Source organism: Acipenser ruthenus, chromosome 19 (genome assembly GCF_902713425.1).
Source record: "Acipenser ruthenus chromosome 19, fAciRut3.2 maternal haplotype, whole genome shotgun sequence".
NCBI lineage: Eukaryota > Metazoa > Chordata > Actinopteri > Acipenseriformes > Acipenseridae > Acipenser > Acipenser ruthenus.
In genome coordinates this window covers 18360937-18386990 of record NC_081207.1, presented here as the reverse complement: position 1 = coordinate 18386990, position 26054 = coordinate 18360937, and the positions used below count along the sequence as shown (strand labels likewise).

The window sequence follows — 26054 nt, the reverse complement described above, 5'->3', positions numbered from 1 at the left end:
TTAGCTTTTTCGATGTTGGGGCACAAGCTTAAACCTGCAAGCCTCTATGGCAGGGCTGTCCAATCACAGTCGTGAGGGGCCATTCCACTCCAGGTTTAATAGATACATGATATAATTAACTACCTCGGGGTCTGGGTGGAGGTTTAATTGGATCAATTAAACAAGTTAGAACAGGGATGGAACAAAGACCAGGAGTGGGCGGGCCAAATTTGGACACCCCTGCTCTATGGTATGCCACTCTTTGAAGTTAATGAATGACATATTCATGCTTTGTATATAAATAAAAACAGTGTGCACACATACACAGGAGGGTCCTCATAATCTCTGACTATATTCATCTATAGGTTAAAAACAGTTCAACCCAAATGCAATCTGAAAAGTCCATTATATAGTCAAGTATATTTTGCAGAAGAACAGACAGACAGACAGACAGCAATGCATGTGAGTCCACATTTTTAATGAGATATTTTTACCCTAACAATGTTGTCTTTCCTCTTAATTGTGTTTTTATGTTCATAACATTTTATAGGCAGCACATATTGGGTTGCTATTTTTTGCACATGGGTGAGGAGGTGACAGCTATATTGTAATCTGTACAGACTCTGCACTTGGGTAACAGTCAAGCGAAGAGCAAAACCCATTTCTTTTTTCTTTTGTATTTTTGCATATATTGAGGAGTTCAAAAAGTGACAGAAGTTACTTGCTCTACTGCTTATGTTAGCCAGGAATATCCAAAATAATAGCTGAGATTCAAAAGATGTTAAATTGTAGTCACTTTCAATGTGGAGGATTTTGCAATTTATTTGTGCTTTATTTTTATTTTCCAATGATTTTGCTTTTGCTGGGAGAGGGGTTATGTTCTATTGATATTCCTTACAGTTCCCGACAGTTAACCAGAGACTTTTTTTTTTTTTTTGCCAACCGAAGTTTCCCAGCCAGTGGCCTAACTGTTATAAAAGGAATGCATTATGTATGGTATGCATTTTGCTGACCAAGCTGAGACCTGTAGGTGCATGACAGTGGACATTATTATAGTGGAGCACGACAATCTTGTGCTGAAATCTCGTATTTTTTTCCCACCTAAAAGCAATTTCCACGTTCATAAACAGCTCAGGTGACACATTCGGAAAGTTTGCGTATTGGAAAGTATTCGTTATTAATGTGTTTCGGGACACTGTCATGGTAGAATCTCATTTATCAAACAGCATTTCATAAATTGTACAGATGGCTGCCCTCAATACCTACTTTTATCTTGTAAATGTGAGCAGGATAGGTATCAGAATGTACATATCATGCAGCTGTAGTTATGGTTAATGTTACCTGCCACCGTTAATCTGACACTGTGCTTATCCAGTGTAACAGAAGCTATGTTGAAATAAATCTTTCTTCGTGAATGTAATAATTCCATCTGTTGGAGTCAGGTAAATAGTTACTATGAGAAAGATGTTCTTGTGATGAAACAAAAAGCATGTACTACTAAAGCCCAGTCTTTTGATATTAAATGTATTTCAAAGTGTAGTATTAGGTACGGCACAAGGACGAGCTCAATGTATTATTGTGTGTGCTGACATTGTTTGAGTGTTATGCCTAAAATAAGTTGTTTAATTTTTAATACAAATTCAGGTGTGATCCCTAATTTGGCATCCATCAGCATAAAGCACATTGGTTACAGTAACATCTAAACAAAGCTACTGTCTTTAAACGTGTAAGTGTTTAATTTGTTACATAACGATAAAGGAACAGTGTACAGCTGACAAGTCTGTATCATTTATCCACTCTTGTTTTTTTGTATTGTGCTGTTTTGTTTGGCCTCCACAATGCACTGTGACAATAAATGCCTAAATGATACAAACACTTTGTTTTGCAAATGTTAAGCCTTTATGTAGCCTATATAGTGTTTGACAGTCATTTTTAGTGTATGTGTGTACAAGTTACCAGCACATTCCCAAAATTACCAGATGAATCAGCATTATTACGAAGTCGGGACTATTGACGAAAGTAACCAGTTAAAGAGTAAATAGCGGGGTTTCCGAAAAATATAGCGTTGGACATCCCCACGTGTTGCTACAACTGTTTAAATAACACACCTGTAGTTTTTCTTTTCATTTTTAACATCCTGACAACTTTTTACACTTATAACTTTAAAGTCTGTTTCAAAGCTCTTTTCAAAATGGCCACTCTAGTGCACTGATAGTGAAGGATTATTGCCCACATTGTCAAACAGATAACATAGCAATCCATAATGTGGCATGGAACAGAAAAGCCAGAGCACTTGTTATGTTTTTTTTTTTCTTAAATCACCTGCAGTGATTTAGAGGACAGATCTCAAACCCCAGGCCACTAGAGCAGCCATTTTGAAAACAGCTTTGACAGACTGTTTGCGGAAACTCAATGGGTTGTTTTGTGTACAACTGAAGTTTTCCATCACCTTACAGAATTAACTAACATATTGAATTACATACCGCTTTGTAATTTTCTTAACGTAAAACATTTAAATTTGTAACATTTTAAAATCTAACATAAACTAACATGTACTACTATTATGGCTTCCGGTAGACTTCTGTGACATCATTATGTAGTTTATTTTATTACATAATGTTAAATAAAAGATTTAAATTATGTTCATATAGTTTTTTTTTTTTTAAATGACACCTCAATCCAAAATTTCTAGGTGATGCAAAACTTTTGACCATAGCTGTACAGATTACAGAGAGTACAGAGAGTATATCATGTATAAAAGTATATCATGTTTTCCACTCTGTAAAGTGTGATACTGTCGTCCCCCTCTATATAAAGCACTGGTTTGGGAGATTTCCCAGACATTGTTTTCTCTATTTGCAAGCTAACTTTGCTCAAACCTAAGTCTCCATGAATGTTCCATGAAAGCTAGCTAATTTTCCAGCAGTTTCGGGGGAACTGGTATCTGTTGTAGGGACGGGCAGGCCCTTTAGTCTGTGTAGAAGAAAAGTCAAGCTGACATCTAATTTATTAAACATTCACACTATTTAAAGAACAGCAATTTATAGCCTTCAGCATATTACATTCCTGCCCTCTCGCTCTCGTGTTATTTGAGACAGGTGTTGAACATTTAAAACAGTACTTAGACAGGTTTTGTATCACCTAGAGTTTTAGGATTAAGACATAATTTAAAAGATGCTTTATGAACATCATTTAGGTCTTTTATTTAACATCACACAATCAAGAAAACTACAAAATGATATTGCCAAAGTCAATTTTTGTCAGTTCTTCATAAGTATATGGAAAACTACAAAGTGGTATTTAATTCAATATGTTAACATAACATTATTCAGCAGGTTTCATTCTTATGAAGCAACATTAGTTAATTATGTAGGGTAATGCAAAAGTTGTGGCCATAGCTGTATTCCTACTTTAGTTTTCTTTTTCCTGTTTTTATCTTTTTAACTTTCGCACTACCCAATTTTCATTTATGTAACTTCATAATAAGGAGTAGCATTAACATGTAATTCTAACAGGAAGGGGAAGGGTAAATAGGTGAACCACTATAAAACGTATTACACAGATGAAAGCATTAGCTGAGTTTTTTTTTTTTTCTAGACAAGCTTTTAACATCACTTCAACAGGGACTGTGCAAAAACAGTGACATAAGCTGAGTTAACTTTCACCAAGTCAACCAAGTAAAGCAAGGAGTTCACCAATAACCTGGCAAAATAAGCATTAATACACAGAAGTAGTGCAGGTACAACAAATATGCTGGCTTTGCTGCATAAATTATAGTACTAGGTATTACATTGATTACAGTAGTGTTCATTAATAATATATTTTCAATAGACAGTACTATACTGTTCAGGTACAACACATTGTAATAAATAAAAACATAGGAAAGCTGTGCATATACTTATTGGGTAAAAACTATAAATGAACATGATTTCCATTACACGAGAGTAGATGTTAAAACTTCATGCTGATTTGAACTCGGCTCTCGCCAAGATAAGCACCAACTAAGACGTAGCTTTACAGTAAACTAATGTGATCCATATGTGTCTCCATCCATTTACGTTTCCTTCCATATGATGATGTAGATATCCTTCTGTCTGGTGTTAATGGCTGAAGTGTAATGCTGGCTCCAGGGATCAGCTTATTTTGCCTCCCTGGCGCATCAGCACACACAACGGCTGCGATGCTGGCTCCGGGGATCAACCAAAGTGCGGCCTCCCCAGCGCATCAGCATGACAACCGTCTGGATTGAGCTAAGTAGGGTACATCTCTGGGGTTTTCAAGTGGGCACCTTCCATCCTCAGTGTTTCGTCGACTAGCCCACGACACCTCAAGAGGGCTCGACGGTGATTCTGGCGTCCCAGCATCACCCCCCTCCGTCCCCCACTCAACTCAGCCCAGCTTACTTACCTGTCCCCAGCCAGAATCTTTCCGTCTCAACCACAGCCAGTTGCTGCTCCTCCCTGCTGCTTCAGATAAGTTCTTCACTGTGCAACGCAACTCTTGGCCACTGAATCCGACGTCTCTGAGAAACCGGGTTGTAGAGTGTGCCACAAATCCTCGACAACCCACTTCCACTGGGTAAACCCGAACTCTCCATCCTCGCTGCTCCGCTTCAGTGGCTAGTTGAGCATACCGCAGTTTCTTCCTCTCATACGCCTCATCTACAGCATCCTCCCATGGCACTGTTAACTCTACCAGGTGAACAAGGCGTGCTGATCCAGACCACAAGACAATATCTGGTCGAAGGTTAGTGGTGGCAATCTCAGGTGGAAAAATAAGCCGTTGACCAACATCTGCCAGCATTTTCCAGTCTCTAGCAGCTTCCAGTTGTCCTGGGTGAGGATTGGTTTTAACACCTTTTCTTGGTGGTTGCTCTCCTGGGCGGAGGAATGTTGTCTTTTGTGTGTAATGTTTTGATGGAACAGGTGACAACTTATTGGTCATGTTACGCTTGACATATTTACATCTAATCTTATGCTTTTATTTCCCAAAGTGATATTAAGTGGAAATCAGTTGTATGACTGAAAGTGATTGATATTAACCAAAGAGATATTGTCAAGAACTTGTCCTATTACATTCTGTCCAGGACATTTCAATGTGGTTAAGCAGGTTTCACTATTTTCTAAATAAATATATGATTCGGTGGAAACTGGTGGATCAGTCAGTGTTTATACTCGTTTGGATCTTCTTGGTGCATTATGCAGTCTAGTTCATCAGTAGCGATGGCTTGACAGACAGTGGTGTTGTATATTATTAATAACATACTACATACATAGATGTTCTTATTTCTTTCTATTGTAGGGGATTAAATAAAAGGACTTGTATTGTGCAGAGCATATGAGCTGAGCTTTTGTCAAAAGATCATTTCAAAAAAAGATGTTGCTATAGCCCGAAGCACAGCAAATACAGAGCTCTGATTGTGTGGTGCATTCCAGGTCTGTGCGGCAAGTGACAGCAGGATAAAAGCTGCTGTTCGTTATTGTATGTCAGTTATAGCAAGTTAGCATGTAACGGGAGAAAAAGGTATTAGTCACACAGCACTAATATTTGGTAAGATTTGCACTGTTTGCATTAACTAGCGCCTGCACTGTATAAAAGGCAGCTCTTCGTGTACAGGTTAGTCATGTCCACCTCAGACAACATGGTGATCTTAGAAAAGTAAATTAGCCTTTTTTCGCCTTTTGTTATGTCAACACCAAGGTTGCTGCAGCTTTAAGAGCGTAGTGCATAGTGATGATCCTCCAATCAACTGTTTACAGCATCCTGCCAAGAATGGAGGCTGTAATAGAATGACATGGAAATCACAAACCAGTACATTGATTGAAACCTCTCAATCTATGGTCCGAGTTTGTGACTAATGCTGTTACTCGACCAGCTTTAACCAAATCTGCTGGAAGCCTTTTTGCAGGAAACCTCAATGGCACTTGTCTGAACACAGCACTAACAGAATTCAACCAGTGCAATAAAGCTGTTGCCTAAAATATGTTTGAGGTAATCTAGTTACTCCTTAAGGGGATTCTTTGTAATAAATGTCATTAGTAATATACAAAGTATGATACATAGACAAGTGAGGGATTTCTGAAGATATGAAGACATACTGTATATAACGAATCTTGACACAAATTCATCATGCATGAATTAAACACTGCAATTAAACATTTTGGGCCCAATTTTGATAAACACTAAGAAAATGGACAATGTGCAAACTCAAAAGCCCTTGCATTGCATCCCTCCATATCCCATATGTTGTGATTTTGACCAGAGCAAAGGCTGGATGATGGTGCGATTGTGTTAGCGCTGGGAGGCAGAAGAGGTTAGAAGATCAAGAAAGTGACTTCCCCTTTAATGTGAAATATTTCTTATTGCAAGTGTTTTCATTATCAAGGAGATGTATGAGGATTTAAAGAAAATGTAAAGGTTGAAGGATGTGTTTAATGCCTGGCAGCAGTTCTGGACCCCAACATCTCCTAGGCGATACAGCCGGAGCTCTGTGGCAGGAGCTGCCCTCTGGAAAAAGGGAGTGGACCGGTGGCCATACTTGTAGTCTAAATGCAGCTCAAGGACTACAAACCTACAGAAGGAATGGGAACATTGCCACAACATTGCTGTTAATGATTGAAACACCGCTGGCCTACGCTGGCCCAGCTCACTCGCAAGCACTGTTTTTGTATTATATAGATTGCACTTGGTGATGTTTATAATTATAAAGGGGTCAATAATAAACCACCCCCATAGGGAAACACCAGCTGGAGGAACATAGAGTTCAAGCTGTAATTAGATACAGTATGTGACAGTTTTAATGAGTAAATTAGACCTCGGTGTCAGGGGATAAATTATGTGCTGTTTTGCACAACAGTATGTGACAAGCGTCAAAATTGTACAAAAACTCCAATGACATGTCCTTGCCGTGTGTGTTTTCTGAGGAGTGAGGTTGGGCTGCCTCCACTATCATACAGGATTTTATTTTTAGTAGGGATAATTATATGTTAATGTGGTCTGTGGGCTAGAGCAGTGTTTGAAAGCCACATCTTTCAGATCCAGATTTAGTCTCACTTTTTACGGCCCCCGTGTGGTCTCTAATGGGGTGTCCTTCCAGATGCAAAGCCACTACACAGCTTGGCCTGCGCCCAAGACAAGCCCCTGCACTGTCCTCTCCTTTCTGCAGTTGATTTGTTTCAGAAACTGTTTTGGAGATAATTACACAATCAACATAACAGAAACTTCCATATTTTGTAATGTGAGAATTTAAGTACTCTTAGAAACTTATCACTATTATAACACATTTATTTTCGAAAAAAATAAAAAGGTATATAAATGATGGACATTGACAAAATGTCTTTGGTTTATTTTGAATCACTCGATCATTCATCCTTGACCATGACACGCTTAAGTGACTGTGACTGAAGCATATGCACTTAATCACCTAATTAGTGAGACAGTTGATTGGACATTGGATGTGGAGTGATTTCAGCTGTTGAATTGCAAGCTTGAATAAAAGCAATAAAGAAAATCACAAAAAAACCCAATATGCCACGTCTGTCAAGAGAGCAGTGCCTTTGTGCAATCGGCATGTTGGAGGCTGGACCAGGGCAGCGTACCGTGGCTTGCCGTCTTGGGTGCTCACAGCCAGCAATTCCAAACCTGGCGAGATGGTATAATCAGACATACTCTGTCAATGACAGGCCATGAACTGGGAGACCAAGAGTCACAACACCTGCCCAAGATCGACAGATCATTTTGATGCATCTTCGTGATGTCAATTGTTAATCAGCACAATAAAAAAGTCATTGCACCTGCTGATTTTTTGACCACATCTAGTGAATTTTATACAAATATAATTGATACGTTTTTCTTTTGATGCTCAAATATAAGTGATAAGTGTCTTTTGATGCTCAGTATATATATATATATATATATATATATATATATATATATATATATATATATATATATATATATATATATATTCTTTTTTTTTTAATTATGCCTCAATTCTAAAATTCAGTGATGACAAACTTTTGGCCATAGCTGTATAATTCAGACCCCTTTCCCCTGGTGATTGGAACAAGGCATATTGGATACTGGGACCACTTGCGAAGTTTCCTGGCACCACAGCTCAAACACAATGAAAACATCTTGTTGGACTCTTAATTGCGTCCATATGACTTAGGACTTCAAACCAGCAACATGTTGTGGTATAAACAAGTATATTTTGATACAGTACGTTGAAATTACATCATCTGAACTGAGTCAACATCACAACATGATGGCTAAAGTCAAGCTTGGCCAGAAAAAAACATCCTGATGAAGTCAGTAATCAAATCTGTTTACATTAGCCTTTCTCCCCATACTGTATATCAGTCATTTTAATATACTGTTCCATAATACTAACACCTCATTTGCTTACCTAATGACATCTAAGGCCCTGTCCACACTACATAACCGATCTCAAGAACCGCACTCGAAACCATTTTAATTAATCCAGCTCCAAGCGTCCACATTGAAATACCGTTTCATGTTTAGTCGGGCTTAATGCATGCACACAATATTAAAATAGTTTGGTTACAATTCCTAGCAGCACAGTGAACAGTGGAAATTAATACAATAGTATCCCACCATGCACTGTATTTTATTTTAAAAGAAATGTGTTATGCTCCATAGTAATAAAGGTCCTGTGGCAGGGCAGGGCCCTGCCTATAAATAATAATATTGTTGTGTGGTGATTTGGTGGTGGTTAATTTCCTATCCCTGCCAAAATACATGTGAGAATGTGGCTGGAGCTAATTGAATAATTGATGATAATTAGGCTCCAGCCACATGGTATAAAAAGAGAAAGAATCCCTTGTTTGGTGGAGGAGTTTTGGGTGAGTGTTTGTTTTGTTGGTGCTGTGTTTTATTTTTCTGGGAAAAACGATAGTGAAGGCTAATGCCCAGCCTATGTTTTGGGGATTTTTGTTTAAACCTTTTGTTTTGGCCCTTGTGCTGGTTATTTTTTAATTGTTTATTGTGAAAGTTTTGTTTTTGTTTAATTGTTTTATTTTTGCTCTGTGAGCAGTGTTTTGTTCAACTTTTTTATTTACTTTTGTTTATTAAACCGCGCAGCAGCGCTTCAACTGCAGTTTGCTGGTCTCTGAGTCTCTGAGTCTCTTTGCCTGCCGATTAACATCTGGGCCCGCAATGCTACCCTTTCACATATGGTGCGAGAGTGGGATAGTGCCCTTTAGAGACTCGGAGCAGGACTGTAGTTTAAAAAAAAAAATTGGAAAGAAGCAGCTGGTCACTAGCCCCATCGCGCATCTGGCAAGGTGGACATCTGCATGACCTGCTTGAGAGGGGAGGAGTGGTGCTTTGAAGTTGGCAAGGTCGGGCACGTGTCACCCAACTACTACCACTCCCCACCTCAGGATGAAGAGGTGGAACCAGAGCCACACCACAGGAGGAGGTTGGCTGGGAAGCCCTCCTCCACAGCATGGGTGTACAATATGGTTGCTGCATTTGTGGGGAGTGGGGCCATTTCCCAGCTAACTGCCCCCTCCCACCAGAAGAATGTCTGCTGCCTCTGCATCTGCCACCAGCAGAAAGGGAGGAGCCCCTGCCGCCTTCGCAGCCAGAAGGGGAGGAGCCCCTGCCACCTTCGCAGCCAGAAGGGGAGGAGCCCCTGCCGCCTTTGCAGCCAAAAGAGGAGGAGCCCCTGCCGCCATCGCAGCCAGAAGGGGAGGAGCCTGGGGATGCCAGTTCGCCATCGCCTGGGGCGGTCCTGCTTTGCCTGGGGTCGCCTCCCGAGGGTCCGTTGCCGCCGTCACCTCCCGAGGGTTCGTTGCCGCCGTCGCCTCCCGAGGGTTCGTTGCCGCCGTCGCCTCCCGAGGGTCCGTTGCCGCCGTCGCCTCCCGAGGGTCCGTTGCCGCCGTCGCCTCCCGAGGGTCCGCTGCTGCCGTCGCCTCCCGAGGAGCCGCTGCCGCCGTTGCCTTGGGTCACTGCAGGCTTCGCTTTGCTTGGGGTCGCTGCCAGCCCTTCATGGCAGCAGGGAATACTGTGGCCAGAGCCGCACAAAGGGGAGCTACCGGCTATGAAGAAAGGGGGGGAGGTGAGGAGGGTTAATTTCCTATCCCTGCTAAAATACATGTGAGAATGTGGCTGGAGCTAATTGAATACTTTGATGATAGTTAGGCTCCAGCCACATGATATAAAAAGAGAAAGAATCCTTTTTTGGTGGAGGAGTTTTGGGTGAGTGTTTGTTTTGTTGGTGCTGTGTTTTATTTTTGGAAAAACGATAGTGAAGGCTAATGCCCAGCTGTGGCAATGTGCCCGCCCCTGTGTGCATTTGTGTGTTATATGTTGTATGTTGCGTGCGTGTGTTAATGTTGGTGTATAGAGATTGGTACACGGGATATAAACGGGTCTGTGTTTCACGTGTATTTAAAAATGTAGATTTATATTTAGGCACGAGGAGGGCACAAATCACTTCACGTGCTGGTTAAATGTAATATGTGAGCACGGGGTTGCACGTAATTAATTCACGTGCTGGGATTCAAGTGAATAATTAATTAGTAATTGAATCCCAGCTCAACAGTATATATAGATGCACATTTCTGTCAGTCGGGGTTGGGTGTTCGAGAGTGGAGAACGGGTGTGGAGAAGGAGAAACTAATTAGTGAATGAAAGCGTAAATATAAGTGTTGAACTCACCGTGTTTGTTTGTCTCTCCGTGCACCGTTTGTTAAGTGTTTAGTACGTTTTGTTTGTCTATTTATTTTGGCGCAAGTGCCGTGTCCTGTTTTGTGCTTGTGTTTTTGTGTTTAAAACCTTTTATTTTCTGTTCTGTTTATTAAATGCTGAGCGCGATCACGCGCCCAGCTTCACCAAACCACATCTCTCTGTTTATTTATTTCCTGGCTCTGGTCTGACGCCACCCACTCTGGCCGTCTTTGTGACACCAGCCTATGTTTTATTTTTGCTCTGTGAGCAGTGTTTTGTTCAACTTTTTGATTTACTTTTGTTTATTAAACCGCACAGCAGCGCTTCAATTGCAGTTTCCTGGTCTCTGAGTCTCTTTGCCTGCCGATTTAACATCTGGGCCCGCAACGCTACCCTTTCACAGGTCCATATTGCTAAAAATAAATAAAACAAGTATTTTGGAAAAAGTAAATGCGAACACACACGCACAAGTAGGTCTTGAAGTTTTCTGGTTTTATGTTTAATCAGATGACGTACCTTTAAAGACACTGAGCTGATTTTGTTTCATAATTCAACTCTGTTCAAAAGCTGTTCATTACAAAACAGTCTTTGATTTTACCTTCATATCTTGTAGACCATTTCTGGTCTCCTTAACTTTATTTCAAACAGAGCTGACACATTATGTGAATTGTTCTTCCCTGATCCTATTTTCAACTCTCATTTCATTTTTGCAGTTGCCTAATTTAACATTGTGCTTTTGTTATTTTCCCCACTAACAGAGAGATGTCCTGACAGATTATTTTTTTTTAAGCATAAAAATGAATACGCAGTGCGGAATGTACACTGATGGCAAGTCCTTCAGGCGCTTGCTCTGAGTATTTCTCCAAACATACCACAAAGCATTTTGGAATATTGGAGGATACACAAAAAAATGTAGATTGGTATTACAGCGTCCACACTTCTGACAAACCTCACTACCTGACCCGATCTAATTAGAAGTGCACTCGAGACTACCTCTTGAGGTGATCTCGAGTACGGTATTAAACGCTGCATATTGTGGACAGAAACTGTATTTAGCACTTTTAAGCCGGTTTAAAGGGAACTAATCCGGTTTAAAGGCATAGTGTGGACAGGGCCTAAATCTTAAATACCATTTTTTTATTCTCTACTATTCTGTACTATTACCATATATGGTCATCTTTTTCATCATACAGATAACTCTAATTTTAAATTTACTGCCATGGCGGAGTATATATGTTATTCACATACTTGTTATCTCCTCCTTGTCACAATAATTTAGATTACATTATGATGTATTTCTTATTATCATTATACAATATATAGATCCACTGATATGCAATATACAAAAACATGCAACACACGATTGTTGGTGCTTTTAGAAATAATCATACAGTACTTAACAATTGGTGTTTTTAAACTGTGCAGCATACAATTTGTTGCTGATGTTCTATTGGGGTTGGTAGTAACATCACAGCAGCATTACCCTATGTATAGGACAGCAAGGCTTGACAGTGTATAGACGCGTATCATATGTATCCATCTGGAAGTGCAAACAGAGCATATTAGTAAACCCACTTGCTATATGCAATAAGTCCTTTTCAGTGATGTCCATCCCTCCAGTTTTGAGATTCAGCCTGATCACCAGGGCTAACATCTAGGGATAAAGGAGTGCTAACAAAGGTATTAAAATTAATTCTCTTGTTTCTTATTAAAAGTAACAACATTATTACTGTCCTTCTTTTTCTTCTGTTGAAAATCTATTGTTTGTAAGTCAAATGACTTGGCTGTTTGCACTGTAAACAGCTGACATTTCCTTTAACATCTGTAAACAGCTGTGTGTGCATCTGTGTGTATGTTTTACTAAAGAGGCAAATGGTTAACAAAGGGTAATCAAATTGTTACAAAGGATAAAGGGTTCTATTGATTAAACTTTACATCTGCTTTATTTATAGTTGGGATGAATTATATTAGATTGGTTTTATGTTAGAGAACGTTTATCCTTGCAAAATGTTACCATTTTACCAAGATATTTAGCTATGTATGTGCATCTCTCGTGGTATTCGCTTTAATAAAAGTACAAACATTCAAATGCTTAAAATAAACATTTTTATTATATATATTTTTTTTTCTAATAAAGTGACGGTTGATTTGTATGTGGTAGCATTTGTTTTTCCACCTTTCCCTTAGCCATTTTTTAATTAAATGAATAAAAAAGCATAGAGTACAGCACAGTAATAATGTAAGCCTGGAAAAAGCATGGGGAAACTGCTCAATGATCGTGAATATTTACCTGAAAGTGCCTTAAGGCAATACAAAAGCTTCACTTGACCTTGGGTATGTCATTTCATTTCTATAACTTGGCATGTCATGAGTTGCTGAAATTCAACGTGCCTTGGCTAGTTTATAATTCATGCCTGGGGCATCGGAGCAGGTGTGACTAGAAACAATGATCTATGGTAAAATATTTTTCCTCAATTTTTAATGAGCCTGAGGCTGTAGTTTATTATTTTTTTTTACTTTTAGGTAAAAAAAATATGTAAAGAAATCTACTGGACATCTAATGCACAAGGCATAAGAAGTCCTTTTTCAGTAGTGGGACACAAAACATTTATTTCACACTTGAAATTCACAGTCCTCACTAGGTATATGGAAGACTACAAGACGGTATGTAATTCAGTATATTAACGTAACATTATTCAGCAGGTTTCATTCAACTTTATGAAGCAAAATGAGTTAATTCTATAGGGTGATGCAAAACTTTGGTCTGTACTTAGTTTAAGGTTATCAGGGGTGGAGCATACTCACCCAGATTATGAAGCCCTTTGATTTTGAGTGTTCTGTTTGCCATCACTGACTTTATTGCCTGACATTTTTCAACACGCACATCAGAGTGCACCCCCGGACAGTGTACGGATCTCGTAGACCAGGCCTTTAAACGCGTGGCAGCTGACGTATTTATTGTTTCTATCTGCCCAAAATGTCAAAACACTCCTTTCATGACTCGGAAGTGAAACTATTAAGAGATTAACAAGTAGACATGTTTCGGTTAATGCCGTCATCAAAATCCCATTGATATGTTGAGATGGCAGCCTGTTAGTAAATCAGTTATTGTAAAGGCTTGATATCATCTGTAGGACTTTAAAACAGAAAGATACAGCTGGCCTCCTACTTTAAGGGAACATATTGTGTCTGGTTTTGTAATTCAGTACTGCTGCTGTTTCAAGTGCTACTGGGACCTATTAGCAAAGCTTTAATTATGGTTTCAAAGAACGTTTTGCTAAGGACTTTTTAAAGCCTATTTTGAATAATTCAGTAAAGCTTAGAGTTCAGGAAAACCTTTTCAAGTGGTTTAGAAAGGGTAATTGGTGTAATTTAATCTGTAAAAATAGTCTCCAAAATAAAGTCATTTTGACCTGTGACCTAAGATGTCTTCCATATTGTGGTCATGTGACATCACCATTGCAGTTTTGGCTGAGTTAGGGATTGACTCAGGGATACCAATACAATTAATGAGAAAGGTATCTGGGTGGAGTTATTATGAAATCTGTTCTTGTTGATGAGTAGTGTGGGGACTTTTCTTGGCCATGATTTTGTAGTTGTCATATCTTAGACTATTTTCTCAATGTTTGTTTTTACTCCTAACTTGGACAATCATCTTAACATTTAAATAAATCCAAGATGTCTGTGTAATGTTATGTTCTCCCCTTCTGATGCCCACATGTGCTTTCCACATACCTCTGGCAGCTGCTGGAAGTCTTCTTCCATAAAACAATGACTCCCTTACAAATAACCTGGACCACACTGTAAATTAATAAAGGTCCCTCTGCCTTTGAATTCAGATGTTATTTTGAGAACTGCAGAATAGAAGTTCACAGTCAAATAAAAGAACATAAGCACATAAGAAAGTTTACAAACGAGAGGAGGCCATTCAGCCCATCTTGCTTGTTTGGTTGTTAGTAGCTTATTGATCCCAGAATCTCATCAAGCAGGTTTTTGAAGGATCCCAGGGTGTCAGCTTCAACAACATTACTGGGGAGTTGGTTCCAACCCTCACAATTCTCTGTGTAAAAAAGTGCCTCCTATTTTCTGTTCTGAATGCCCCTTTATCTAATCTCCATTTGTGACCCCTGGTCCTTGTTTCTTTTTTCAGGTCAAAAAAGTCCCCTGGGTCGACATTGTCAATACCTTTTAGTATTTTGAATGAGACTCCCCCACCCCCTTCTAATAAAACTACCTCCAATAAGATAATGAATCCAAATTCAACACACCCTGTGAAATAATATCCATATGCAAGCTGGTAAAGTTAGTGATTAATTTCCATTTTTAATGTGAGGATGATTGACTTAAACCCTACTAAGCCATACAGACAAGGAGGGACAACAGTAACATTTGATACTGTATAACAGTTTGTTTATTTGGTTTCTTATTCAAGTAAACATATACCATAAAACTTAAATTAAACTCCAGCATTTATTTACAATATTTGCCAGCAGACTCTTAGCGTATTGGAGACTGGCGATTATTTGAATCCGGCGTTTATATTAGATTACTAGCTTCACATGCTTCATGTAGTCATTGAGAAGCCGCTAACACACAACCTTGTAGCAACATCGTAACTCAATTTAAACATTCCAGCAACTTTGTTAAAAGGTTGTGTGTCAGTGGGAACTAAGTAACAGTTTTGTTTTGTAACAAAATTACATTGTATTGTACACCCTCAAGTATAAAGCGAAATGTTGGAAAATGAATGAACTTTTAATAACGTCATAACTGCATTAAGCAAATCTGCCTTACATTTAGGCCTACCTTAAATTATGTTTACTATGATTATTACACTATGTAACACAATTTTTGTTCCTGGGTAGTAAGTGTTATTTCCTAATTGCTTATGCCTCAAAAGTATAGAAAATGGCTATTATTCCCCACAAACTTTGCTTTTGTGACCAGGACAGTGATATTTTGAAATTTACCTATTTCCAATGAGAAAACGGGCGAATTTGTGTCTTTTCGTTCACATAAAGTCAGAAAAAAACAACATATGAATCCAAATTAACATGTATTTATACTAAAGTAATACAAAAATGACTACAAAAGATTTAGAAGGGAGTAGTTTTTCGAGATTTACGATTATACTGTAAATCACTTTCACGAATCAGCCCCCAAATGTAGTCTCCCATCATGTTCTCGTTATACTGGCCTTGGTAGCGACGTTCAAAGTCCAGTATATCCTGGTGGGAGCGCTCGCCTTGCTCCTCCGAGTACACTCCCATGTTCTCCTTGAATTTATCAAGATGAGCATCAAGGATATGGACTTTGAGGGACATCCTACAGCCCATTGTGCCGTAGTTCTTCACCAGAGTCTCAACCAGCTCCACATAGTTTTCGGCCTTGTGATTGCCCAGGATGCCCCGAACCACTGCGACAAAGCTGTTCCAAGCCGCTTTCTTCTTACTAGTGAGCTTCTTGGGGAATTCATTGCACTCCAGGATCTTCTTTATCTGTGGTCCGACAAAGACACCGGCTTTGACCTTTGCCTCAGGCAGCTTAGGGAAGAAGTCTTGAAGGTACTTGAAGGCTGCCGACTCCTTATCTAGAGCTCTGACAAATTGTTTCATAAGGCCCAATTTGATGTGCAGTGGTGGCATCAGCACCTTCCAGGGGTCCACCAGTGGCTCCCACTTGACGTTGTTCCTCCCCACAGAGAACTCGGTCCGCTGTGGCCAGTCCCACCTGTGGTAGTGCGCCTTGGTGTCCCTGCTGTCCCAAAGGCAAAGATAGCAGGGAAACTTGGTAAAACCGCCTTGGAGACCCATCAGGAATGCCACCATTTTGAAGTCTCCTATGACCTCCCAGCCGTACTCATCATACTTCAAGGCGTCCAGCAAGGTCTTGATGCTGTTGTAATCCCCTTTGAGGTGCACCGAGTGAGCCAGGGAAAGAGACGGGTACTTGTTACCATTATGGAACAGCACGGCTTTGAGGCTCCTGGATGAGCTGTCAATGAAGAGGCGCCACTCATTCTGGTTACAGGCGATTCCGATTGCCTCGAACAGACTGGTCACATTGTGGCAGAAGCAGAGCCCATCTTGACGGGTGAAGAAGCTGGAAAAAGGTTGGTGACGCTTCCTCTGATCTGCGACTTGCACACTTTCATCCAACAAGTTCCACTGCTTGAGCCTAGACGTCAAAAGCTCGACATTGGACTTGGTGAGACCAAGCTCTCTAATCAAGTCGTTGAGGTCTTTTTGGTTGGGGTAGTATGGGTTTCTCTCCTCAGCTCCACCTCTGAAATTGTCATCTGGATCTACAACGTCTTCCTCGCTCTCTGACTTGCTGCTCTCTCTCCGGAGGAGTGAGTACGGGGAGCTCATGGCAGTGTGGCACCGGGGCAATGGATGAAGGAAGGTCCGGATACGTGATGGCAGGTGCATTCTTGCCAGTCCAATGTTTGGAAGGGTCCACCATGCAGAAGTAGCAGTTGCTTGAGTGGTCAGTGGGTTCCCGCCAAATTCTTGGGATAGCGAACTTCATGGCTCTCTTTTCCCCTCTGTACCATCCTACAAAAATACATTTATTTCACCCATGACTAATGTGTAAGAGATTCTCGCAACATTTTTCATATATGATATATTTTTTCAATAACATTGAAAATTGTAAAACATTTTAAAATTAAAAACTTTTACAATTTTAAAAATTTTAACAAATTTTATAACATAAAATTCCGAGCAACAATTGTCCATCTTACCGTCCGAGTTTTTTTGCAGTGCTCGCAGGTGAAATGAGGTGCCCAGGGTTTGTCTTGATCCCCGACAGGCATGCTGAGATATGCCTTGTAGGCCTCACACATCTTAGCAGATGCTTCCACGGAGTACTTTTTCGCTCTTGTCTTAATAAATTGGCCGCAGACATAGCAAAATGCGTCTGCCGGATGCTTGCAGCCTCTTGATGCCATCTCAGAAAAATGCAGATATGTATCCACTTAGGCAGCTGGAACTAAACTGAACTTTTGGGCTTAAGGCCCCTGTATTTATACTACTATTTATATTACTGGAAAGTTCTAGAAGTTACTCCAAGTTTACTCAGCACTGAATCTATCTGGAATGTTCTGGAAAATAGGTAAATTTCAAAATATCACTGTCCTGGTCACAAAAGCAAAGTTTGTGGGGAATAATAGCCATTTTCTATACTTTTGAGGCATAAGCAATTAGGAAATAACACTTACTACCCAGGAACCAAAAAAAAAAAAAAATTTGTTACACAGTGTTATTTATTAATCCTGAGAGTCGCTTTCATCGCTGTCACTACGATGCTGATGTCACTGGCAGTTCATTCCGCTCAAGCTCCTCCTCATTCGCTGCTTCAATGGCAATGAAGGAGACCCGGCGTTTAATAGAGACTCTGCGTTTATTTACAGTATTTGCCAGCAGACCCTGCACGTATTTGAGACAGGTGATTATTTGAGACCCGGCAATTATTTGAAGTTTTAAGGTAATAACACTGATGAACGAAGATACTTGATTTAGCATTATAATACATTAGAATTAGGGTGGCTTATATAAAAGCACCAATTAACAAAAAGACTGATAACTGTGTGAAACTTGTTTAATACTAAAATGTCATCCTTGTCAGAGTTGTTAGGTGTTTTGTTATTGGTACTTTTTAAAAGCAGCTATGAGGATAGTGGCATCATCATTACAACTAGATAAGGTTAGTTTTCTACTCAGTATTGTCCAGGCTCGGAAACTGTTTCTGATAAACTTCTTAATACCGCCTCTATAAATCAGTACTGGCCACATTTATTTTTTATATAAATTAAATTCCAATGGAAATTTATTATAGATTAAGACCATGTTTTTTTTTTTTAATCTGGTTGCATTTCCTTCAGAGTGACACATACAACTGTATTTCATCCTGAACATTTGTTTCACTCTGGGCAGCTGGATTCGGTTTAAATGGCACAATATGGCATTCCAAAATAATAGAAAACAAGGATTAACTTTATATATCCCATGATTTCCTTATAATTTTAAAACTTTAAACTTTGTTCGACCAGCAAAGGATTGCTTTATCTGGAACCATGTGTCCCTCAGAATTCCGATCCCTTTCTGAGGATTCCGGTTAACCACACTGAACCGGTTGCATTGGGAAGCCAAGTTTGCTTATTTCTGTGTTGACGAAATGGCTCAGAGGTTTGTAACGTTTCTCAGTGAATGAAGATTTCAGCTGCTTTTCTGTTATAATAACAACCACATTTACCCCACACCTCCCCTAGAAACTAGTTAAGCACCAGGCTCATTGAATCTAATACTGTTTAAAAAACAAGCAGACAAATGTTCAGGCTAAGGCATCAGTTATGAAGGTTAATCCTTACGTTTAAGAGGTACTTTATTTGTAGGCACTTTGACAACCTATATCTTTCCACAACTAGATTCCATAGTGCTGTAAAATGCTCTAAAAAAGGAAATCTGCAACTCCGTTGGAAATACACAGATATCAGTTGCTGATTTACCAGCAGGAAAACCTGTATCCAAATTACAGTCTACTGGCAACCAGTAAGAAACCATAAATCCTGTCCACACCATACTCTTCTAGAGCAGTGCACAAACAGTAAAATATAAACCGGTTCAAAGTAAATAATAAAATGCAAAATAGAGAATTAAACTTCAAATTAAATTTGCTTCAAATCATAACAAATCCGAGAATAAGGAAAACACTGCTGAAACACTTTCGATTAGATTGCTTGAGCAATGCGAGTATAAGAGTTATGATGACTACAACATAGTTCAAATAGAGAAGGACCGGAACTGTTTCTTTAGATGTTTAGGTGTGGTTTTATATGGTTCACAAAATGAGCATCGAACAATTAGACATAATGTAATAGAACTAATGGAAAGCAATACAAAACAATATGAAATGTACATCGACTCAGTGACCCATATTGAAAAAATGAAATTAAGTGATGGGAGTATAGATTCTTGGGCTACAGAGGCAGAAGTTCTGGCAGCTGTAGACCTCCTAAATACAACGATAACCATTTCTCAGTTATTGTATTTAAAGACAATGAAACCGGAAGAAAATCTGAATACTGTGGCATTATTAAGAAAGATCATCAAAATAAATCTAAAACAGTAAAAATAAACCAGTTTAAAGTAAATAATAAAATGCTAAATAGAGAATTAAACATGACTAAGATAGAGAATTCAAAACAGAAAGATAGGAGACCCAAAATGGAAATGGTACCAAATACACTAAAGATAAGACAGAAGACATAATATTTAATTTATCAAGTAAAACTTTAATCCCACATCCCAAAAGGCAGTACTGAGTAAAGGACTTAAGTTTATACCGACTAAAATAAAATATGTGTGAATTCTGAAGGCAATTGGTTGCACCTGAGCTTATTTAGGAGTGTCATAACAAAGGAGGTGAATACTTATCTAATGAAGACTGGAGTTTTTATTTTTAATTTATTTGTTTTTTCACCTACTATGATCTACTAGATTATAAAAATAGAGATAAAAAGGTCAAAAGTCCCATTAGTAATAGCTTACTCTAAACGTTTGCCCAATATTTCTAAGATAGTTTGGAAACACTTGTGGGGAAAAATCCATTTATCCGGATGGTACCTGCAGGACAGCAGCATCTTCTAGTAAAAAAAGTAAAATCACAGGTACTTGAGCGGCTGCCAGGAAAAGAGAGGTGCAGAGGGCATGATCCTATCATTTCATTATAATTATCTCTTACGGTTTGATGAAAATATGTATAAAGTGACGCGATTATATAACCAACAACCTCCCATGTCCATTATTAATAAATAATATGATGAAATGATTACGTTATGTCACGTTCTCGTATGCATTCGTGTGGTCTCTCGATTTCGTCGGGCCACTCCCGCGTGAGATCTTCTGCCTCAGGATAATAAGATCGCCAATCTTAATATAAACTTCAACTTGATTTATGTATTATTATTTTCCCCATCCGACCTGCGAAATACTGTATATGTAAGAATTATTATAATGATTTGTCCGGAGAAAGTTGTGCAGTAAGTCCGAAAAAGGAGACCTCTGGTTCTCGTGTTTTAATAAGTTGATTACTGTACTTGTTTTGCATGTTAAATTGCGGCTGATCTGTTGCCACGGAGATCCGACGCACTCTGTGTGTATTGCTCGGCTTTTAAAAAGCCTACAGTGAAGAAACGAGTTTCTGAGCTGGGAGAACGCACTTTTTTTGTTCTTTGTGTCTCAAAACAAAGACGGTAGAGTCTGTGTTCTTTTTTGTTTATTTGTTTATGTTTAAAGGGTGACAGCTGCCCGAGTGACTATGAACTTTTGCAGCGAGGCATACAGACACACTACAGTGAAGGTTATCGGATTGCGTGTGTGTGACGCTGTGTAATTGACTGTACTAGTATGTAAAGTCTGGTGTTACCTCAAGTAAATCCTATCACTATTGAACATCTTATTATAAAAAAAATGTAACAATAACTAAAACTTTCAGAATACTTCAGGGTCTATGTCTTGTTTTTACTGTGAACCTGAATAAACGCGCAATAGAAAGTTTAACTGCACTCAACGATGACTTTTTTATGTCATTGCACCCCACCTTTAAAGAATTGGTTGATATACATTTAATGAAAGGGAATGTGCCGAGTGTGTTGTTATGTGGTATCAGTAGAAGCCTTTTTACTGCCTTGAGTGGCAGTGGTGTAGTGCTATATTTAGAAGTGAGGGGTCGCTATTATCTACCCCCGCCCAAAATCGTATAGAGAGAGTTCGGCCAACTGTCGTTACATGCGTCATGTTGTCACCAAACTGGTGTTGGAGTGCACTCTCCGCAATGGAAATCTGTGGTACGGAAATGTTTTATTTGTTGCAATAAGTTATTAAAATCGCATAGAAAAATTGTGCTTGGGTTAATTTTATTAAATAAACACTTTTTATCTTGTATTAGTTGATAATACATAATCTCTCAATCAAATTATTATAATGATCAGCTGTTCACTATTCCTGTTACTGATCTGACTTGTCAATAGCTGATCGCTGTTATTATTTGATCTAGAGAGTCGGTACAAATAAATCCTAGTCAGTGCAGATTAGAACACACTACTTTCATTTTAAGGGCAACTTCAAAATCCTGTCCTGTCTGAAAGTGTCCGGTAAACCAGTTGGAACCAGTTGGAAAGTCTAGATGAGATGAGGCAGCCTAATTGATTAGCCTATATACATTATTTTATTGTATTTATTTATTTCTTAGCAGACACCCTTATCCAGGGTGACTTACAATTGTTACAAGATATCATATTATTTTTACATACAATTACATTTTTTTTTTACACATTATTTTTACATATAATTACCCATTTATACAGCTGGGTTTTTACTGGAGCAATCTAGGTAAAGTACCATGCTCAAGGGTACAACAACAGTGTCCCCCACCTGGGATTGAACCCACAACCCTCCGGTCAAGAGTCCAGAGCCCTAACCACTGCTAATAGTACTCAGTGCTACTTTATTGTTTACAGTTTAGCTAATTGCTCAAGTAGATTTTCTTCAGTTCACAGCCACACAGGAAGGCAAAATCAGAGAATTGTGAGGGTCTGGAACCAACTACCCAGTAATGTTCAAGAAGCTGCTTGATGAGATTCTGGGATCAATAAGCTACTAACAACCAAACGAGCAAGATGGGCCGAATGGCCTCCTCTCGTTTGTAAATGTTCTTATGTTCTTAATAACTACCAGCATTGAGTAGTTTACAAATAATAAAACGTTAATTGTAAAACGCTGACACCGACACAGATTCCCTTCACTTACACATTATTCACACCTGTTGTTACGGACCAGGCATGCTATATTCAAACGTTTTCATTATTTTATCTCTCAAGGGTTTCTTACCGTTATTGTATTTTTGCCGACCCCGCAGCACGACACCTCGGTTGAGTGGGTTAAGAAAAAGAAAGAGCTAGCTGTCAGTAGCATGCTAATGAGCCGATGACATCAGGAGAGAGAGAGAGAGAGAGAGAGAGAGAGAGAGAGAGAGAGAGAGAGTCTTATTATGCTTCACACAATATATTGTTCAGCCTCAAAAACAGCAGTGCAGGTGTGTGCAGTCTGAAGTCAGATCAAACTCTCACAAGCAGTCTGTGTTTGTGAGGGAGAGAAGGAAAAAGAGCTCTGTGTAAATGCCTCCTCACTGGCCTGTTTTAATTCCTCTGCCTCAATAACCAATCCCAGAGCAGGAGGGCTGCTCTTTTATATTCTACTTGCTGCTGATTCTGGCTTATACTGTTGACATAATTGGAGTTTAATGACAGTGGCAGCTTTATGAGCACAGAGTGAGGACCAGTGGTGGAGGAATGGGATGAGAATAGCTGGAGAGAGACAGAGGGGCAAGGCTTGCTTCAGTGAACGTGCAAGGTGAGAGGGCTTCTGAGCCAATGTCTGCTTTCTGCAGGTTGAATGTCAGATCTCTGGAATCTATTACAGCTTTTCTTTGAAAGGGCTTACTGACTGGCTTTTCAAACCAGCTGGGAATGGAATGCTAAAGCTGGGTGTGTAGTTAGTAGATTGCGATTTTTCTTTTCTTTTTCTTTTTGTTTGCATTCTTTGTCACCAAAGAAGAGCTTTTTAAAATTGCAATTGACAATCTTATTCTGTGGAAGTGGATGTAGCAAGAAAGATGGGTAAATAAAACAATGTTGAAACAATATGAAATGGGGAATCAGGTGTTTGCAAAACAGGTAATGGATTAAGTGAGAGTGCCTATATACTGTAGTTATTGCACATGCAGTGTTGTTCAGTTCTGATGGAAAGCGTGCTTTTTGAGGGTTACTGATTTGACGCCCTCTCCAAGGGAAAGGAAGAGCTTTATAAATAGAAGAGCAACAGCAATGAAAGTTACAAGCCCATAAGAGACGGGAGCCTGCTTTAAAGTGGTGGGTATAAAATGGCTATAATTACAAATTAAGAAAGGTTCCAGCCAGGCTGTAAAACACAGTCTCTAAATGAGGTCAGAGTCAGGTTTATTACTAGCTTACATTTTAGTGGGAATTTGGCTTGGTTTTACTGTCTTTATTTGGAATTGCTATGTGAAAGATTTAGTCTCTCTCTCTCTCTCTCTCTCTCTCTGTCTCTCTCTCTCTCTTTATGAGTTTTTTTTCAAGCCTAAAGAATCATCTTTGTTTTGTTTTTTTCATTTTTTTTTTATTATTATTTTTTTTATTTTTACTATGGCTTTTTATCTATGTCGACTGTTCACCGGGAATTAAAACAAGCATTGGGGATTTCTCTTGTTGTTTTCTTCCACGTATAGAAGCAGACTGTGATACATCTGCACAGTGGTTTTGCTGTCCGTTCTCTTTTTGAATATGCTATCTATTCACCATACATTTGCTTCTCTGTGCCTTACCATCCTTACCTACCATATGGTTGACAGTGCTTTCAGTACACATTGATAGGCTTTTACTGTGTATCACAACTTTTATAGAAACTTTTATGCTTTAAATGCATCTACTGGACACAATGCTGATGAATGTACCATCTGATTTCCAATGTTATAAGCCATCTTTGTGTAACAAATGTATAGATTTTCTAGATTAGGTAGGATCATTGTGAGTAAGTGTGAACAAAGGTTATCAGTTTAGAGGTGCTTGACTGGGTGGAAGTATGATGCACATAACCCTGTCATTCTTCCAGATACCACAATGCATTGTACTGTTTTAAAGTTGTCTCATTTCCCATATATATCAGAAATTACTTTTTCAGGGATGCAAAACACAAACTGGGTAGTATATTAATCTCTTTCTGGAAATAAAAGCTGTCTAGATGGGGATAATGATTGCCCAGGCATGTGTTATACTTTAGCTGTTGTTTTGCGTACAAGAAAGCATACAATATATCTGGATTGGTATTAAAAAGTTGCAGGCCGTAGGCTATTCTCGTATGTAAGTTTTGACAGTAACCCCGGGGAAAGTGGTGCTTGTGGTGGTGGTGGTGTTCTAGTCGTGCTGCGCATGGGAGATAGTGCTCAGCGTCTTGTGTTGGCTCAGTGGCGGCGGCTCCTGGGTCCTTAATCCTCCTCTGCAACAAACACAGACAATTTACAAAACAAAACACACAAACGAAAGCTCCGGCCATGTTTTGCTTTCAGCGCAAGGTCCGGCACTGACGTAGCTGCTTCCCCTTTGTACCACAAAACTCATCCCTGTAAACAACCTGTCGCCATGGTTTCTTCAATCCTTATCTGTCCCGTGGCTGATTGCAAGGGATTCCTTTCTTGTATGTGCAGCTACATGCTCCCCCTAATATGGTCACCTTCCTGTTTCTGCCGACCGTCAAGGCTGCCCATCTAGGAGGAAGCACACCACCAACCTTACACAGTGCCCTTTCTGGTCGGGAGGAAGAGTTACAGTTCGAATTTCTTCGCTCTCTGTCACACCAGTGTTGTTGTTTTTCTCTTTTTCTTCTATTGATTCAAAATGTAATTTTAATAATTTAGGTCAGATTAATCATTGTCCAAAATTTTCTTGAGAAAGTGGGATACCCCTATGCCATCGCCCCACCCCCGCTCATCCGCAGCAAATAGACCAGCATTCTAGTTGATGAAACTTGGGACCTATGTGTATACCTCTGGCATGGTGATTTAGCTACTGTGTATCTATTAAATTATATTAATAACAGCATTATGTTAAAAACAGTCTCAATTTGACCTGTAATGAAATACACGGAAACCTTCACAGTGGTTGTAATGAGTGGTGTAGTTGTTGTCATGATTACAGCCATACTTTTAATTGAATGAGGCATAAAAAGATCATATTGTGTTTCAGTTACTTTAACATTATTTTGTTGCGCAGATAAATTAAGGAAAGATAATTGGCCTTCAGCACCCTTCACTTTCCCTAAACAATCCCTAGACATGGCGTTTACTTTATATTTCATATCACTAAACAGTATAGAAAGATGAAAGAGTAATGCAGTAAGCCACTGCTTTAACATTGCAATTCTGCTGATATGGCTCTTTTCATTGCTGCATTGTTACACTCTTGCAGGAAGAATTTAGCAAATTAGTGGTCGTTTAGGTTTTTACCACTTAAGATTTTTTTTAAAAAGCAGTTTGGATTTTTGTTTAACTCTTGAAGCCTCCCAAATGAGTGTGTTGAATCATGGCTTAGTTTACAATGTAAACAATGGTGACATTTTGTTTTTTCAACTTTTCCAGGCCTGCACTGACTGGTATGTTTTTCAGAATGATAATGTATAGCAAAAGGGGTCCCTTAAAGGCCTTGTTTGAATTGCATGCTTTTCAGTTTATTGATCATGGAAACTGTAATCAGCAAGGGATATGTGGTGCTAGCGAAATAATATCGTAGACTGTAATAAAATATA

At 39.2% G+C, this 26054-nt stretch overlaps 1 protein-coding gene across 1 annotated transcript in view; it reads left to right on the top strand.

Annotated features, from left to right (window-relative positions):
• The first annotated feature begins 22765 nt into the window (after positions 1-22765).
• LOC117424830 (zinc finger protein 469-like) overlaps positions 22766-26054 on the top strand; it is a 110740-nt gene continuing 107451 nt past the window's right edge. The window contains exon 1 of the mRNA XM_034041539.3: positions 22766-23087. The gene's annotated coding sequence lies outside the window, so the exon portion shown is untranslated. The remainder of the gene's footprint in view (positions 23088-26054) is intronic.